The sequence below is a fragment of the Talpa europaea genome, assembly GCF_964194135.1.
Source record: "Talpa europaea genome assembly, chromosome: 9".
NCBI classification, from domain to species: Eukaryota; Metazoa; Chordata; class Mammalia; order Eulipotyphla; family Talpidae; genus Talpa; species Talpa europaea.
In genome coordinates this window covers 1,704,586-1,721,747 of record NC_140076.1, presented here as the reverse complement: position 1 = coordinate 1,721,747, position 17,162 = coordinate 1,704,586, and positions in this window count along the sequence as shown.

Here is a 17,162-nt window from a genome sequence, read left to right as displayed (position 1 = left end):
CCCGTTTTCAGATACCGTAAAACAAGACTCAGTCCCCCCCTTACTGTAGGCTTGTAGGGTCTCTCAATATCAAGTCAATGGATTTATCCAGATAGGCCCATTAGTCCTCTGTGACTCTTAAAAATACTGTTGAGCTATTTTGCTTCTCAGCTCTCATCTCCAGATGTGCCGGTGTTCCCGAAGTGTCAGGCTGACCTCCCTGGGTTTCTTTCCTAGACATCAGCCCTCTCTTTCCTAAAGTCTTTGTTATCTCAAACATTTCTGTTGACGTTTTCCCAGCTCTTCTACTTTTGTTCAGCAAGAAAACTTGGTTCTAGTTTCTGTGTCCACCGCCACAGAGAGAGGAAATCCCTGTGTGACTCTCTGCGCCAGCAGTGACCACACGCTTCATGACAAGCACATGTTCCTATGGCATTTTTGTTAAGGTACTAACGGCTGCAATTTTGGGAAATGGTGATTTCATTTATCTACCATTTAGTGTACACATCCTGTCTGGTACTTTGTGGCAACAGTGGTTCTAAATAGCGTATTTGCCATTTTACTTTCTGAGAAAATATTGACTGTCATGAACATTTTTTTTTTCCTTAAGGAACCAAGGTCATGACTATTTTTATCTCCTCTTCACACTTTATTAATTACATATCTGTATTGATATTTTTATCCAGCGCTACAGTGATAATTTATTCAGCACCCATCTGCTGAGAAGAGACTGGGCATCATTTATTTAATGTGCCAAGGCCACGGCCACTAGCATCAGTCGCTCAGCCTTTGAGCAGTAGCACGTCTGGGGGCCACCTGTTCACCCCCTATATTTATTGGGCACTTATCTTGTGCTAGGCACTGGCACAAGTTTTCCTTTTACTCCTTCCATCCTAACCGGGCTCCAGCACAGCAGGTGCCGTCGTCATCCCTCATTTCAGCTCAGAAAGCACAAGGGGCACCACTGCCCGCCGGCCCGAGCCTGACGAAGGAGCCGCGCTGCACCTGCCTCGCGTTTCAGGGTGACTCCGGGGGCATGAAGCAGGACTGGCCTCACAGAGCCCACACTGTGTGGTTTTCTCGTGGTTACTTTTCATTTTCTCCCTCCTCTTCTCCTGAGCCACATCCTTGAGTCCTAAGTTAAGCTCTCACACGCGTGCCCCCTGCTCCACAGAGAGGAACAGTCGGTCCGTTTTGATGCAAAGGGAAGGTAATGTCCTTTGTTGAAGCACAGACGTGGACATCTGCTCAGAGCCCCAAGGCTGCCCTGCACTTTCCTTTCCGCTTACTTCCTCGTTTTTTTCAGTGTAACAATTGTTATGTTGATTACTTTAAAAAACAGAATTAGAAGATTTGTTCTTTGTTCCCTCTGCTTACCACATCTGCATACATATTATACTCTGGCTCTCCATTTTGAGAGAAGAGTCTCCACGGGAAAAAGCTGTAATCTGCAAAGACAGGTTGGCACAGAGTCCAGGTAATAGAAGTTCTGGCTTCGGTGCTGCTCAGGGCCGACACCTCCCACTCTGTGCTGCTCAAGTGCGGATTCCCAGGAGCTGGGCGTCTGTCTGGGGTGGGAGGGGTTGAAAAGCCTCATTCTGGGAGTCACGGGCTGGCTGCTCTGGAGCGTGGACCCTATGTGGAGTTGGCACTGCTTCAGGGGAGAGGCGGAAATACAAGGGGGCGATCTCACCTGACGCCCTAGAGACGCCTCAGACAAAGCGCCTGACGGGCAGGCGTTGCTGCTGCCTTGCTCAAAGGAGTCACAAATGGAAATGCTCCAGCCTTCATCGATGGGATATAAAGAATCACAGCACAGAAGCACAGTGTCGTTTCCAACCTCCTTTAAGATGAACAGAACGAGATAAGCGTGTTATCAGCATAGGGAAGTCTTTTCAACAGAATGTTGAATTTAACAATGTAATTGCAGAATAAAATGTAAATACAGGGTATCCCTGATGACATGTGGTGTGCAGGTCCCCAGGTAGGTAGAGAGCGAGTACAGTGAGAGCCTCTCGTATGGCTAAGACGGCAGACCAGACGGAGTCGTCGGGCGACGCGTCACCTGCGGCTCAAGCACGCTGACGGGACGGCTACAAACAGGCTCTGACCAAGGGTCATATTTGGAAATAAGGATGGATCAGCCGAGGGAGCCTCCCCGGTGTGGACACGGACATGTGGAGCCAGGTCCCTGGCGGGGAAGGCCGTGATGCCGAGAGCCGGGAGTGGGTGGCGGACGGTCGCAGCCGCAGCTCCCTCGGGGCGCCCTGCGCTTCAGAGCTGCCTCGGCGGAGGCCGTGTTGTGGGGCAGCCCCACCCCGAGACTGGGGCAGGAGGGCAGGGGAGCCTGCTGGACGTTCCCAGGCTCAGGGTCCAACCTCAGGCCCAGGCCCAGGCCCCGGTTCCAGGCTGCTGCGGAGCCTGCTTGCAGCTCACCTTCTCCCTCCCGCTGCTTTCTCCGTCCCTGGACAGCCGCGTCTCTCACAAACTTCTAACACCCCCCACAGCCTGCACAGGCTCGCAGACACCCAGTCTGCAAGAGGCTGCATTCGCCATCTTTCGTTTCCTACAATCGCTCTGAAGCCGCAGGCGGAGCCGCACAGCTTGGAGGCCCTGACACGCAGGCACCGGCCTGTTTCACGGTGTCGCGCGTCGGGGGGGGGGGGGGCTGGGCATTTTGAGTTTTGTTTCCTCTTGCTAACTTGAGGTCAATTTTGTTCACTGAGGTTTATCTCTCAGAACCTTTGTCATCTACATCTCAGTCCCCTCCGAGCGCGCAGGCTGAGCGCGGCGCCACAGCCGGGACACCCCGCGGAGCCCAGGCGCGGGGCGCGGACTCCCCACGGCTGAGGCTGGAAGTCCCGTGTCTTGGGTGCCGCAGGCCTGGAGGCGGGGCGAGCTCTCTCGGGGTTCGGTGCTGCCCTCCCCCGTGTGCCCACATGGCCTTGCTGCCCGGCGTGTGCAGGGTGCTCTGGCGTCTCTTCTTGTCGAGGCACTGACCCCAGTGCGTTGCCCCCCCGCCCCCGCCTCCATGTGTGGCCTCATTTATCCTGAGTTGCTTCCTTAGACGCCCCCTCTCCAAGCCCCAACCCCCTGGGAGCCGGGACGTCAAATAATTTTTGGAGAACGCACACATTCAGGTCACGACAGAGATGAAGTCCGTCCTTCAAAAAGCCGATCCTCAAGTCTTGAGTTCTTGTGCCTGCGGGGTCGGGTCTGGAGAACGGGAGAGGGTCGCAGAGAGACAGCCGCACGAAGCCTAGCAACGCTTTTCCAGAAACAACACAGAGACAGAACTCCGGGCTCCAGAGGTGATGCTTCCAGACCGGGGGCACCTGCTCCTCAGCAGACTCCCCTCCTACACACACCGCTCGGTCACACTAAGTAGTAACGAGCCCTGACAGGTGCTGTCAAAGCCGCCGGGGAAGACACAGGCAATGTCAGCGCAAGGGGAGAGCGAGGTCTTTCTTGGCAAACTGTCTTGTCTGGGGCCACAGCGAGAGGGAGCTGGCAGGGGCCGGGAGCCGTGAGCGATGGTATCGCCGTGCACCTGCTACGACCCAAGGCTCTCGTTGCTTTTAGGGTTTTCCTGAAGGCACCCATTTTCACCCCTATAATTTTTAGGCTCTGTCACAATAGTTTATGAGAGTAATTATGTTTATCCTTTATTTGGCTAAGACTAATGAACCAACGATAAACAACTCAGCATTTTCTCCCCTGTTGAATAATGAATATTAATTAACCTGTCAAAAAGGGACTGGCACTCATTACCAACTCTAGTGTTGATTCATTTGCATGCCAAGGGCTGCTATGGCTCTCGAAAGGAAAGGATGTTCAGATGTTCTCAGAGAGCTAAATTGCAATGGAACCAGTTTGCGGGCTCAGCCACATGCGCTACCAGGGACTCAGCTTTGGCTCCAAAGCCATGGTTGGAACTGGAATCTTCTCACGTCATCCCAGCCTGTCATCCAGCTTCTCAGCAGTGATTGGAAAATGCCTGTGCTTGGGAAATGCACCACCAGCGAGCCCCAGGACCGTGGCCAAGGGCAGCCTCGGTGCCATCTTTGGTGACATATGGTGCTATCTGCACTGCTGATGGCGACAGCATATGGATGTTCGGCTTCTCCTCTTGGGAGGAGGGGCTGGTGTGTTCCAGAAGGAACTGATCCATGGATTGATTGGATTTCCACATAAACACAGCCGTGTCTGCCTGGGCATTCAGAGTTGGCTTTGTCTGGTGTTCTCTGAGTGGCATTTCTTAGAGTTGCCTCTTCGCACGTAAATGGTGGGTGGTCTGATGGGCCCAACGGAAGCAGTAAAACGAAGACGAGTTTCATGGCATTTTTGTAGGACTACAGAAATAACGTCCTTAAATACATAAAAAAATCGACTTGCAGGAAATAGTGGGAAGTTAAATTATCTCCTATTAAGAGGCGGTTATTTTTAATCTCGATTAATCTGGAGTTAATGAGAATGTGCAGGAAGTTGATAAAATATTAACTTTTCTGTTATCACGAGGGAGGACGCTCTCCTCCCACCCGCAGCTCAGTCACTGCTGCAAATGGCCAAGCAGAGTTAAATAAGACGAACTTTGGGACTGCCTTGCTGACCAGCTTCCCTTCGCTCAGAGCCCCACAAGCTGAATCCTCGTTGAGACTCACAGTTGGGTCCAGTCTTTCTTCTTCTTTCTCCCCCACCTCCTGCTCCCAGTTGCTGAGGGCGAAGTTCAGGGATCTTTGGTGGTTAAATCCTTTGCTACAGACGGCTGTAGTGAGAAATTAGCCCAAACAGGGCTGAGCGCGGGCACCAGGTCATGAAGGGCCTTGGCGACGTCACGCTGGGGAGCTCGGCCTTCATCCGGAGCACAGCAGGAAACCAAATGGCCAACACGGCTGGACCACATGAGAACAGCAGGACCTGCTGAGACCCGCAGGACCAGGCGCGGACAAAGGCGAGGTGGCGCTGGCATCACGGAGCCGGCGGACGGCTGAGGAGTGGTGGGGGCAGAAGCAGGCAAGGGGCGAGGGACCAACGCAAAAAGACCAGCAAGATGTCTCCAAGCTCTGCAGTGGCCAAAGTCACTCTTCAGGGAATGAGAACCTGGTCTCTAGACCCCAAACCAGACCTAGAGTTGATCGGGAAAGAGCGTTGTTGGTATGGCCAAGGCTCTGCCAGGGATGACCCCTGGGTGCCAGCATGCGCCACCACGGAGGGCTCGGAGGTGAGCCAGTCCTGGGTGGAAAATACCCACCGCCCAGGACGGAGGGGCAGGGTGTGTGCCCAGCACCGTGTTAGGGCAGCTCTACATCCCAGCACACCTGGGGGGGTGGGTGAGCCTGAGGGCTGGGGGTCACATCTTTCTGTCCCGGAGACACTCTGGGTCACCTGGGTTTCCTAGATAATAATGACTTCATTTTCCTTCCACCAAGAATACCTGGGAAATCTTGGAATTTATTAAGGAATCTGTTTAGGGCCTCCCTGGTGGCGCAGGCCATGGAGCGCCACGCTGGGAAGCTGACCGCAGCCTCTGCAGCGCGGGTTCGATTCCCAGCCGGCCAGGGGGCTACCCACGGGGCACAGCAGACCTCGCCTGCCTCACCCGCTGCTCCCCTCAGCAGTGTATTTCGTCAGTCTGCCTGTTCTGTTCCCCGCTCTGTCTCTGGTGCGTCCTCTCACCCTCCCACACATAGGGCCGTACCCTGGTTCTTGTATAAATAAATAAATAAATCTTAAAAAAAAATGTTCTCATTGAAAAAGTCAAAGAAAGCCATTTACTTGAGCGAGTCCCTTCAGCGACCTTTGCTGCCACCCTTCAGAGCGCGCTTCAGCCTGGCAGCCCGGCGGCCCACATGGCGAGCACGCGTGGCCCTGGACGGCAGTGTGGTCACCCCGTCACCGCAGTTTAAAAACAACAGGCAAAGAAATAAAAGGAGGGCACCTCACGGTCAGCAGCCAGCGCAGGTCACCCAGCGGGCGCTGCCCCCGCCCTGGGAGCGCCCGGCTGTGCTGCGGGCCGGGCTGTGGGGACGGGTTGGTGGACACAAGGGGCCGAGGGGAAGGGTCGGTGGACATGAGGGGCCGAGGGGACGGGTCAGTGGACATGAGGGGCCGAGGGGACGGGTCGGTGGACACGAGGGGCCGAGGGGAAGGGTCGGTGGACACGAGGGGCCGAGGGGACGGGTCAGTGGACATGAGGGGCCGAGGGGACGGGTCGGTGGACACGAGGGGCCGAGGGGAAGGGTCGGTGGACATGAGGGGCCGAGGGGACGGGTCAGTGGACATGAGGGGCCGAGGGGACGGGTCGGTGGACACGAGGGGCCGAGGGGAAGGGTCGGTGGACACGAGGGGCCGGGTCAGTGTACACGAGGGGACGGGTCGGTGGACACGAGGGGCCGAGGGGACGGGTCGGTGGACATGAGGGGCCGAGGGGACGGGTCGGTGGACACGAGGGGCCGAGGGGACGGGTCGGTGGACATGAGGGGCCGAGGGGCCGGGTCAGTGGACACGAGGGGACGGGTCAGTGTACACGAGGGGACGGGTCGGTGGACACGAGGGGCCGAGGGGACGGGTCGGTGGACATGAGGGGCCGAGGGGACGGGTCGGTGGACACGAGGGGCCGAGGGGACGGGTCGGTGGACATGAGGGGCCGAGGGGCCGGGTCAGTGGACACGAGGGGACGGGTCTGTGGACACAAGGGGCCGAGGGGACGGGTCGGTGGACACGAGTCCAGCCCGGGCTGCCTGGCCGGGGCCCGGGTCCGCTGCACATGGAGCCGTCCGGGCCCCCGGTGCTGCTGAGCCGAGGAGAGGCCCAGAGACCCCTGGGCAGTCAAGGCCGCCACCACGAGGCCCCTCAGGCGGGGTCCGGCCCTCGGGGAGTGGGGGGGACTGGGCTGGGGCGCCAGCTGGGGGCGGGGGGGGGTCGCCTCATCCGCCCTCTGGCCAGTCCGCGGGGCTTTGCCAGGTTCTGGCCGGCGGCAGCCAACGCCCCAAGCGGCTCTGGGGCTCGGGCGTCAGCGCGGGGGACACAGGGCGGGCTCCTGGGGGGCTGCGAGGGGGCCTTCCGCATCCCCGCCCGGGCCGGGCCCGCGGACGGTCCGCCCCGCGCAGCCCTCAGCGACCCGCCGCCATCTTCTGCCTCCCCCGCCGCCATCTTCCGCCTCCCCCGCCATCTTGTGCCTCCCCCGCCGCCATCTCGCGTCTCCCCCGACATCTCGCGTCTCCCCCGCCACCTCCTCTCTGGGGTGTCTGTGCTGTGTCCCCAAACCTTTCCGAGCACCCGACTGCACTTGATCCGGGCTCGTGACCTCATTTTAACGTCAACACCTCTGTGAACCCCCTAATTCTTCTGTGGACACCCTAATTCTTGCAAGAGATGCATGTGCTTTGCTCAGGGAAGGCCAACGGGGTGGGGGGGAAGGCGCAGGAGACCCCAAAGGGCAGGAGAGAGTGGGGCAGGGGGGCGGGGGGGCCCACAGTGGCGGCCGCTGAGGAGGACACTGGGCACCCGCAAGCGGCCCAAGCCTGCCGAGACGCCCACGTGAATTCGGCCAAGCGCGGGGCGAGGACGCGGCCCCACCCCCACCCCCGCCGCGGGCACGCGGCCCCGAGGGGAGCCTGCGCCGGGGACGCCCCGCGAGGAGCCGCCTCGGCCAGCGCCGCCTGTGGACGTGGCGCGGGGCCGGGACCCGCCCAGGCTCGCTCCTGAGCCGCCCGCCCTGGGCGTCGCGCTCGGGCCCCGCGATGCCCGGGACGGCCGGGCCCGCCGCGGGCTCCTCGTCCCTGCCCCGACGGGCGCGCACCGGCCCCGCGCTGTTCCCGGCCGCCGCGGGCGGGCCGTCCCGCCGAGCCGCCCCAGGGGCCGCGCAGGGGCCGGGCCTGTCTCCACGCCAGCGCCGGGCCCGGGCCGTCCGCTCCCCGCCCGTCTCACGGGCCCGGGGCGCGGCCCCCCCCCTCCCCCCCTGGCCGGGTCGTGCGCGCTCGGGCCGGTGAGCAGCGGCGCCCCGGGCGGCCAGGGCGGGCCCGGACAGCCCAGAGGCCTGGGCCAGGGGCTCGGCCGCAGCTCGCCCGAGGGGAGGCGCCGCCGGCCGCTGCCCAGGCCCCTTCAGGCCGGCGCCCCGTGCTGGCCCCGCCCGACGCCCCGACGCCCCGACGCCCCCTCGCCCCGGGTGACTCTCAGGCCCAGTTCTCGCCGCTCCCCGGCAGCACGCCCGATGGCGGCCGCCTCCGGCTCGTCTGCCTCTGGGGCCGTCCGTGGTCAGTCCCGGCCCCGCGAGACCGCAGACCGTCGGAGAGAAAGGAAGACGCCCCTCGGCGGCCGGAGAGGGGGACGCAGGCCCAGGGCCCGGCCCCCCAGCAGGAGGGTCAGGTGGGGGCGTCCCGGGGCGCCCGGCTGGCCCCAGGGGCCCTCGCTAGCACCTGCCTTTCCCGTTTGGAGGTTCGGAGACTTGGGGTTCTGTGCGGCCGCGCCGGCGTCGAGGGACCCGCACATGGCGGCCCGGCCCGACCGAAAGCTGTGATTGGAATCTCGCCTCCAACTTGATTTCCTGGCACTAAATGGGCTGTGACTGATGTGTTTCTGGAGAACATCCCGCCCGCGTCTTCCTCGGTGCAGCTTAGACATAATGGTGTTTTGTCCCAATTGAATACAGCAAATTAGGTGCAGTGGAGCAGGCCCGGCGCGGGCCGCCATGATGGCTGAGCCGGGGGAGACGGCTTGGGGGAGACGGCTTGGGGACAGCAAACAGGGCTGGAGATGCAGAAGCTGGTGGAGCATCTGGGAAGGTGCGCAGGGCCAGCCCCAGCCCCCGCCCGCCCCGTCCTGACTCCCGAGCCCCTGAGCGCAGAGACCCGGGACACAGGACAGCCCCTGGCAGCCAGACTCGAACCCCCAGTGACACCTGTCCCAGCGCCCGACTCTGCCGCGTCTGAGCGGCGTTTTCCTACCCTAAACGGAGGCGTTAGGCGCGTCTCAGAGTCAAGATGAAGCGTGGTGGCGGCATACAGACCTGTGAGCGCGAGACTGGGGGCACCCAGGGACCCCGGGCGCTGATGCCACCTCCAGACAGAAAGCAAAATCCGTCTTCTTGCCGACAGTCAGTTACTGTGAACCAAGACACAAATGAGGAGAACAACGCTTTGAGGGGGCAGACACCCCCTCCCTGCTCCCCGCGTGGGCTGGCCTTCTCCCGCGAAGGGCCGGGGCCGCCAGTGCTGGCCAGGCTGGGCCCGCAGTTGCTGCCCGTGCTGCCGGGCCCCTGCCAACCGCCTGCCCTGTCTCCAGGGCTTCTGTAGGTGTGTTCTCGCCCCAGCGTCGGGGTCTGACACCGCCCCCAGCGCCGATGACCCGGTTAACTGGTCCACCTGATCCATCCGGACAGAGTACCGGCTGGTGGACTCCAGCTCAGCTTCCCTCCTTCCTCCGGCGCGCAGCCCTCCCCGAAGCAGGCCGACCTCGGGAAGACGTCTCTGCCTGTTCACTCAGAGAGGAGGCCTCGAGGGTAGTTCGCGTGGTTGGGTCATCAGGGTGGGGATTCGAACCCCCGCAGCCGCCAGAGACGCTGCTGTGAGCTGCTCCTCCGCCCTGAGGTTGAGGTCAGGCTGTGTGGGCAGGAGCAGTGAGCCGCGCCCATCAGAATAATCTGGTTCTTGTTGACAGGAGGGGTTTCCCGCGCCAAGGCGTCCTGAGGGAAGGTCAGCCTGCGGGAGCAGGGCCCTGCCGAGCTCACCTCTTCCTGCCGCAGATGCCCTGCGGGGCAGAGGCTGGGCGCCCCTTCTGAGATCTTCCTTCTCTGAAAACACTGAGTCACCCCCTGGCCACGATCCTGAGCCCAGCCCGGGCCCTGCGGGTGGCATTGTCCCGCGCAGCCAGCGCCGGCGCAGGGCCCCGCAGAGCAGGCGGTACGTTTCTTCCACATCCCTTTCCTCCTAGTGCCGTGCAAGGGCCCGGTGGCTGCAGGGTGCTTGCAGGTGTGTGGCTGAGGCCTTCCCCCACCGCCTTACTTCTTTCCTAGGGCGTGCCCGTCACCCTCACTCCCGGGGCACTCCTGAGCGGCCTGCGCGCACGCGTTTGTTAGGGCAGGATCTGGCCGGCCTGGATCCGAATCTCAAAGTGGAGCTTCCCGAGCCCCACCGGAGACCTTGCACGGAGGTCACATTGCCCTTCCAGCGAGCTGCCGCTGTGAGGATCTGTCTCAGGAGCGCCCTGTGGAGAAAGAGGGAACGGCAGGAAGGAGAAGCGCGGGGATCTGGACCAGAAGGGGCCCCTGGATCCCGAAGCTGGGGTGGGGGGCGTGTCTGTGCAGATGAACAAGCCTGAGCTCAGAAGCCACTGCGGGGGGCCCGGTCTCTGGGCTTCGTCCGAGTCTGAAATCTGAAAGGTCTTCACCAAGCTGGAGGGGCCTGGTGGGCAGCTCGCACTGGGGCTCTGGAGCCAAGAGCAAGGACACACAGCCCAGAGCCACCCCCATGGCTGGCGGACACGCCCCTGCATTCTTAAAGGTAGATGGGGCCTCGGGGCTCAGTGACGCCTTCCCCCAGGAGGCTCCTCCTCTGTCTATACAGGTACCTCGCAGTTAGGTTTCAAAAGTAATTGGCATCTTGGTATGTTAAGAGACATGGCCGTATGCTTTGGCTGTGCATAGCTAATGGCCTGTCACTGTAAATTAGGGCACAAATTGCTGCAGGAATCCTGATGCCTCGTGAGTTCTGGAGTGGCCAGCGATGCCTGGAGCTGCTTTCCGTCGGGGGCCTGCTGGGAAGGGCCTGCATTTCATTCTCCTCACATCGCCAGGCCCTTGTGAGTGCAAGGCTTTCTCGCCTTTGGGTTTTTCTACTCTGATCCCCACCAGGGGGTTGACTCAGGACATTCGGGAACCCCCTCCATTACCCATCGGGGTACACTAACGCGTGCCAGCCCACCCTCACCTACGAGGCTGTGGCCTCTTAAATTTCACAGTCAATGTCGTGTCAGAAGTTAAAAACAGGAGACTTACGTTAACATGACATAAACAGTTGCCGAGGATTTTATTCAACACTTTATTGTGGAAGAATCAAGACAGCAATAAAAGTGATCTCAGTAGCACTTAGTGAGCAGAGTTCTACAGGCCAACAGGGAGGAGGGACGAAACCGAGGGCGTCCTACTGGCTAATCCAACTGTTCCAGGGCAGGGAGAGGGGCACCCCAAACCCTGCAAACCTGCCTGCCCTAAATAGGTTCTGCCATCCGCCGCATCCACACAAAACATGAGACTTTAATGGGAAGAAACTTTAATACAACTAGGAAACAACACAGGAAAGGCAAAGAATCTAGTTTCTAAATGAAGCACCCAAAGTGACCCGTCCCCTCGTGGGTAAAAGTCCATCCAAATGGGATCGGCCCAGAACAAGGCCCCAAAGCCTGCCACACGTCTAAAGCATCTTCCAGTGGGGACCCCCAGAAAAGGGTCACAAACAACCAGACAAGCCCGGAAGGAAAAGAGTAAAATCAACATCCAGATAAAAGCTGCCATTGTCACCTCCCCACGGGTCTCACCCACATCTGTGTCACCCAGTCCACAGCCACAAGACAAACGCAGTTTCTCTCGGCTCCATGCGCCTCCTCCAGGGCTCCTTCTGGCTCCATCCTGCTTCCTTCCTTCCTCAGTCTCCTCTGCAGCTTCTCTCCCTGCTCAGCTCCACCCTCCCTTGGGTGGGGCAGGGAACCTGGAACCTCCCCCTTTCCTGGGGACCCCCCTGTTACACAACCACTTGCTTGAGGTTAGAGGTCCACAAGCTCACATGTGGCTTCATGGAAGCTGAGAAAGTGAAACAATTGCAGAAGCTCTGTCGGATTCTGTCCAAGGCTCTGGAGACCCTGCGAGCAACACAGAAGAATCACCTGCCGTAGGAGAGTCTGTAACCCTCATAGGCACTGACAGCAACTCAGAATAGAGGGGGCACAGGGCCACAGAGTAGGTGTGTCTTCGTGCACCCGAACCCTCAGGGCGCTGGTACAGGCACCGCAAGGTCTCAGACTGTCTCCGGACTTTGTCCCTGGGTGAGTCTAACTATCCCCACCGCCAGCTCCCAACCCATTTTGAAGCCATGAAGAAGTCAAGGAGACTTGCTAGTGTATCGTTTATCACACACTAAAGCATCTCCATAATAAGATGCCGAATGCACTGTCTCATAAAATGTGCTGGAAAGTAGCGAGGAGAAATTACGCACGGAGCTGTCAGATCTTATGAAAGATTAAACATATGTCCTGGGCCACTCTGCCAGCCCTTGGAGCCAAGTCGTAAATCCATCCCCTCTGCAAGAGTGCACGACTGTAATTAACATGCTTAGCGTGGAGGGGCCTGCTTTCAGGAGCCCCCTGAGCTGGGAAAACCAAAGACCCTGAGTGGCCAGTCCAGGCATTAACAAGCTATGGATGTACTTCCCAGGGGTGTGCTGGGGTCCTGCTCACACACACATCGTGCTAGAGAAGTGTAAAAATAGCCCAGGGGAGCAAAACAGTGAATGTAGCTAAGTGCTCATAATTCTCCCTGTCGTAAAGAAGGAAAATTACCATTGCCACTATTGATTTACTCATTAATAAATTTAAAAAATGACATCCCATGTAACCAGCGTGCAATCATGAACCAGAACATTATCCACATCAGTGAAACTCCCTAGTCCCCTCCAGTCACAACCCTCTAACATACACACACACACACACACAGAACCTCTGACCAAACTTTTAACCTCATGGATTAGTTTTGCACTATTTTCCAACTTTCTGCAAATGGGATCATACAGTATATACTTTTTAATGCCCGACTGCTTTTACTGAACATTTTATTTGTAAGATATGTCCTTGTTATGTGTGGTATAAGAGTTTATTCATTCTTATTGGGAATGTATCAAAATTATTCTATTGCTTAGGGTCCCTGGGGAAATTTTCAAGCTGAGGCTCTTGCAAATAATGCTACAATGAACATTCTTGTATGTGTCTTTTGGGGAATAGATCTATCTATCTTTGGGGGGGGGGTTATATGACTAGGAGTAAAATTGTTGGACCAGAGAGTACATACAGTCAATTCTTGTTATTCACAGTTGCTGTGTTCTATAGAGTCACCGTAAACACTGAATTAGTAAATTTGAGCCATCGCTCTCAGGGGAAAAGCAGGATTAAGCTCCTCTGAGCCCTTTGCCAAAACATTCTCATCAACTGATCAATACATCCCCTTGTTTTATGTGTTTCTGTTTAAAGACAACTTGTTTAATTTATACTGTTGACTCATCAATGTGGAGCTTACTGTTAACAGTGCTATAAACTCATGCCTAAAGGAAGCTTCTCTAACACATATTTGCTCCAGGAGACCCATCGCAGCCTTGTGCTTGGAGACACTAGAGAGTACTTCAATACACTGCATGGTAGATGTTTGAAATAGCCACATCACCCCCCATGGTCCCCACACTTGAAAATATCACACTAGATAGAATGTAAAAATAGAATGTAAAAAAGACAACTTCACAGTATGAGAGTATTAACAAGATGGCAGAGTGTCAACAAGATGGTGGAGCGTAAGCCTGATGGTGGGGTGGCAACAAGATGGTGGAGTGTCAATTGGATCGTAGAGCATAAACAAGATGGTGGAGTGTCAAGATGGCAGAGCATCAACAAGATGACAGAGCATAAATAAGATGGTGGAGCATCAACGAGATGGTGGATCATCAACAAGATGGCGGAGAATCAACAAGATGGCGGAGCATCAACATGATGGTGGAGCATCAACAAGATAGTGGAGCATCAGCAAGATGGTGGAGCATCAACAAGATGGTGGAGCATCAGCAAGATGGTGGAGCATCAACAAGATGGTGGAGCATAAACAACATGGAGCATGAACAAGGGGGAGGAACATCACCTTGTCTGACCTCAGCTGGAAACATGCATGCAAAGTGAATGAGTGCTGCTCTTGGAGTTACAGATAAGGTTTTGCGAGTAGGTGAGTTCACAAATACAGATCTGCAAACAACAAGGATCACCTGTCTACTCAATTTGTGTCGATGCTGAGAGAGGATTCCTAAGCGGTCATACAAAATTGTTTGACAAACGGATAGGTGAAATGATATATTGTTTTAATTTTTATTTTTCTAGAAATAGGCATGGTGCATGGTTAAGCTAGTATCTAAGAAATCTGCTTTGCCACATTCTCCTTGGTACTTGGTCTTTTACAGTTTTTGTTATTCTAAGAGGTGTAGCTATACACCTGGTGCTTTGAATTTGCATCTCTGATAACAAAGGAGGTTGAACATTTCTGTGCATATTTGTCAGTCACATGGAGACACAGTCTCTTCTGGATGTGCCAGTTTGTGTTATTGCTTATTTTTCTTTTGGGTTATGTATCTTTCTCACAGACTTGCAGAAGTTAGTTATTGAGTCTGGAATCAAATCATTTGAAAAATAAATTATAAATATATTATCCCACGTTGTGGCTGTTTTTTCACTTTTTTAATAGTATCTTTTGTTGAACAGATGTTCTTAAACATAATATTATGTCATTTTATCACATTTCTCTTATGTGTTTACAGCTTTTAGTCTTCTATTTAAGAGATTTTTGAGTGGTTCAAGTTTATGAAAATATGATCTTCTGTTTTCTTCTAAAAGCTTAAGATTTTGCCTTAAATATTTAGGTCAGGTAGGAATCCAGAGTTGACTTTTAAGCATGGTGTGAGGTAGGGGTTAAAATCCATTCTGTTCCTTATGATGTCAACTTGACTGAACCTTTCTACTGAAAAGAATTTGCTTTCCTTACTGTACTTATGCCAATTAAAGTAATTGAATTAATTATTCAATATCTTCCCACAGAGACTATCACATCACAATTGGCTTCACTGGTGAATTCTTCCAAATATTTAAGGAAAAAAATACCAATCTTATGTAAATTCTTCCCCCCCAAAAATAGAAAAAGCAGACAGGCACACTTCTCTGTTCTTTCTGGAAGGTCAAGCTGACTTTGAGAGCAGACTCGGCAAGACTGTTATAAACAAGAAAAATTACAGACTTATTCCTCATGAACATAGATTTAAAAAAAAGAGAGAGAGAGAGACCCTGAAGTAAATAGTAACAGATTGACTTTGGGATTTTAATTATTTTAAGGCTCATACACCACCCACTCTATCTGAGTCCATCAATGCCACATTAAAAAATCAGTCAATAAAATTGACTGCATTTACAAAAGGTGGAAAAAATCATATTGTCACTTTAACAGAGGCTGAAAAAGTACTGACAGCTTCCACACCCATTCATAAAAAGCACGAAGCAACTACAAAACAGAGAGAAACTGCCTTTATCCGAAGCGGCTGCCCACCGCCAACACTGTCATGGCAGAGGGCAAAGGGAGGCCCCCATGGAAGGATGAGGTGCAAATACATGCAGTGGTTTTAAGAGCGAGAGCGCTGAATTCCCTGGAGTTATAGACACGCCTATTTCCCTTTTCAGGTCATCGGTTTTTGCTTCGGACACTTCGAAGCTTTGTTGTTAGGTGCGTGCACATTTAAAATGATGTCGTCTTTGCAAATCAACCAGTGTGCCATTATTTATTATCTGTATTTATTCCGGGTATTCGTTCCCTTGAGGTCTACTTGGTCTGAAGATCATTGCTCTGACTTTCTTTTTTTTTTTTTTTAAAGAGGCATGTATTTATTTGTTTGTTTGTTTGTTTGTTTATACATGCACTGGGTATAGTCAGAAGCGCGGGAGGGTGAGAGAATTCACCAGAGCCAGAGCCAGAGCGGGGAGCAGAGCAGGCAGAAGGACCGAAGTACACTGCTGAGGGGAGCAGCAGGCAGCAGGAGGGGTCTGCGCGCCATGCGGGACCCTCCTCCGGTGGCCGGGGAGCAGCCGGGGATCGAACCGGCGCCGCAGAGGCCGCGGGCAGCTTCACAACCCAGCGCTCAACCGCTGCGCCACCGGGGAGGCCCGCTCTGACTTTCTTTTGATTATTGTCTGCATGGGACACGATTTTCTCCCCTTTCTCTCTCCCTTCCTCCCTCTCTCCCTTCTTATTTTGTAAAGACTTGATAGATAACAATTCACATACTATAAATTTCACCATTTAAAGTGTAAAATTCAATATTTTTGGTATTGAATTCAAGAAGTTGTGGAGCCACCACCATCACCAATTCAGGAACATTTTCATCATTGCAAACAGAAACCCTCCCCACCAGCCCCGCCCCACCCCTCCCCGCCCCCTCCCTGCAAACCCTAGGCAGCCTCTGTCTTCCTGTCTCTGTAGACCTGTCAGTTTGTATAAATGGAGTCTCACAAGACGTGTCCCTTCATGAGGATCTTCTTTCACTTGACATAATGTGATGTTTTCAGGTTGATCTATATTGTGGCATGTATCCGTCGTCCATTTCTTTTTATTGCTGAACAATGTCATTGCCTGCATACACCATATTTAATTTATCCATCCATCAGCTGATGAACATTTGGCTGGCTTTCATTTTTTAGCTAGTATGAATAATGCTGCTATAAACATTTGTGCTATTATGTGGACATATGTTTTCAATTCCGAGCCATATGGTAACTCCATGTTTAGCTTTTTAAATAAATACCGGACCCATTTCCAAAGTGACGATACTATTTTACATTCCCACCGGCAGTGTGTCAGGGTTTGGATTCTTCACGTCCTCCCCAAAACTTGTTATTATCTTCCTTTTGATTCTCGCCATCCTAGGGGATACCAAATAGGACCCCTTCGTGGTTTTGATTTGTATTCCCCTAATGAGTAATGATGTCAAACATCTTTTTATATGCTTCTTCATCATGTAGATATCTTCTCAGGAGAAATGTCTAGTCATACTCTTGGCCCATTATTTTTGATTGGGTTATTTATCTTTTGTTATTGGAGTGTATGTACATCCTAAATATGAATATTGCCCATGAAAGAGATGCAAATCTGGACATTGGGGAGGGAGGCTTTATTTATATTTCAGTTGTGGGGAGGAAGCTATTAAAAAGGGGAGAAAGACGGTGACCATAAAATCTTAAAGCATCTCAAGCAGAAGGGGTTTTTCTTTATAGGAAGGAGGAGGCAAGAGGGAAGCAGCCGGATGTGGAGACCAGAATGAGCAGGTCTGATTGGGCAGGACTTGAAGTTGCTCTCGGTGTAGTCAGCCACTTCTCAGGAGAGCGTTTTCCGTGTTCCAATGAAA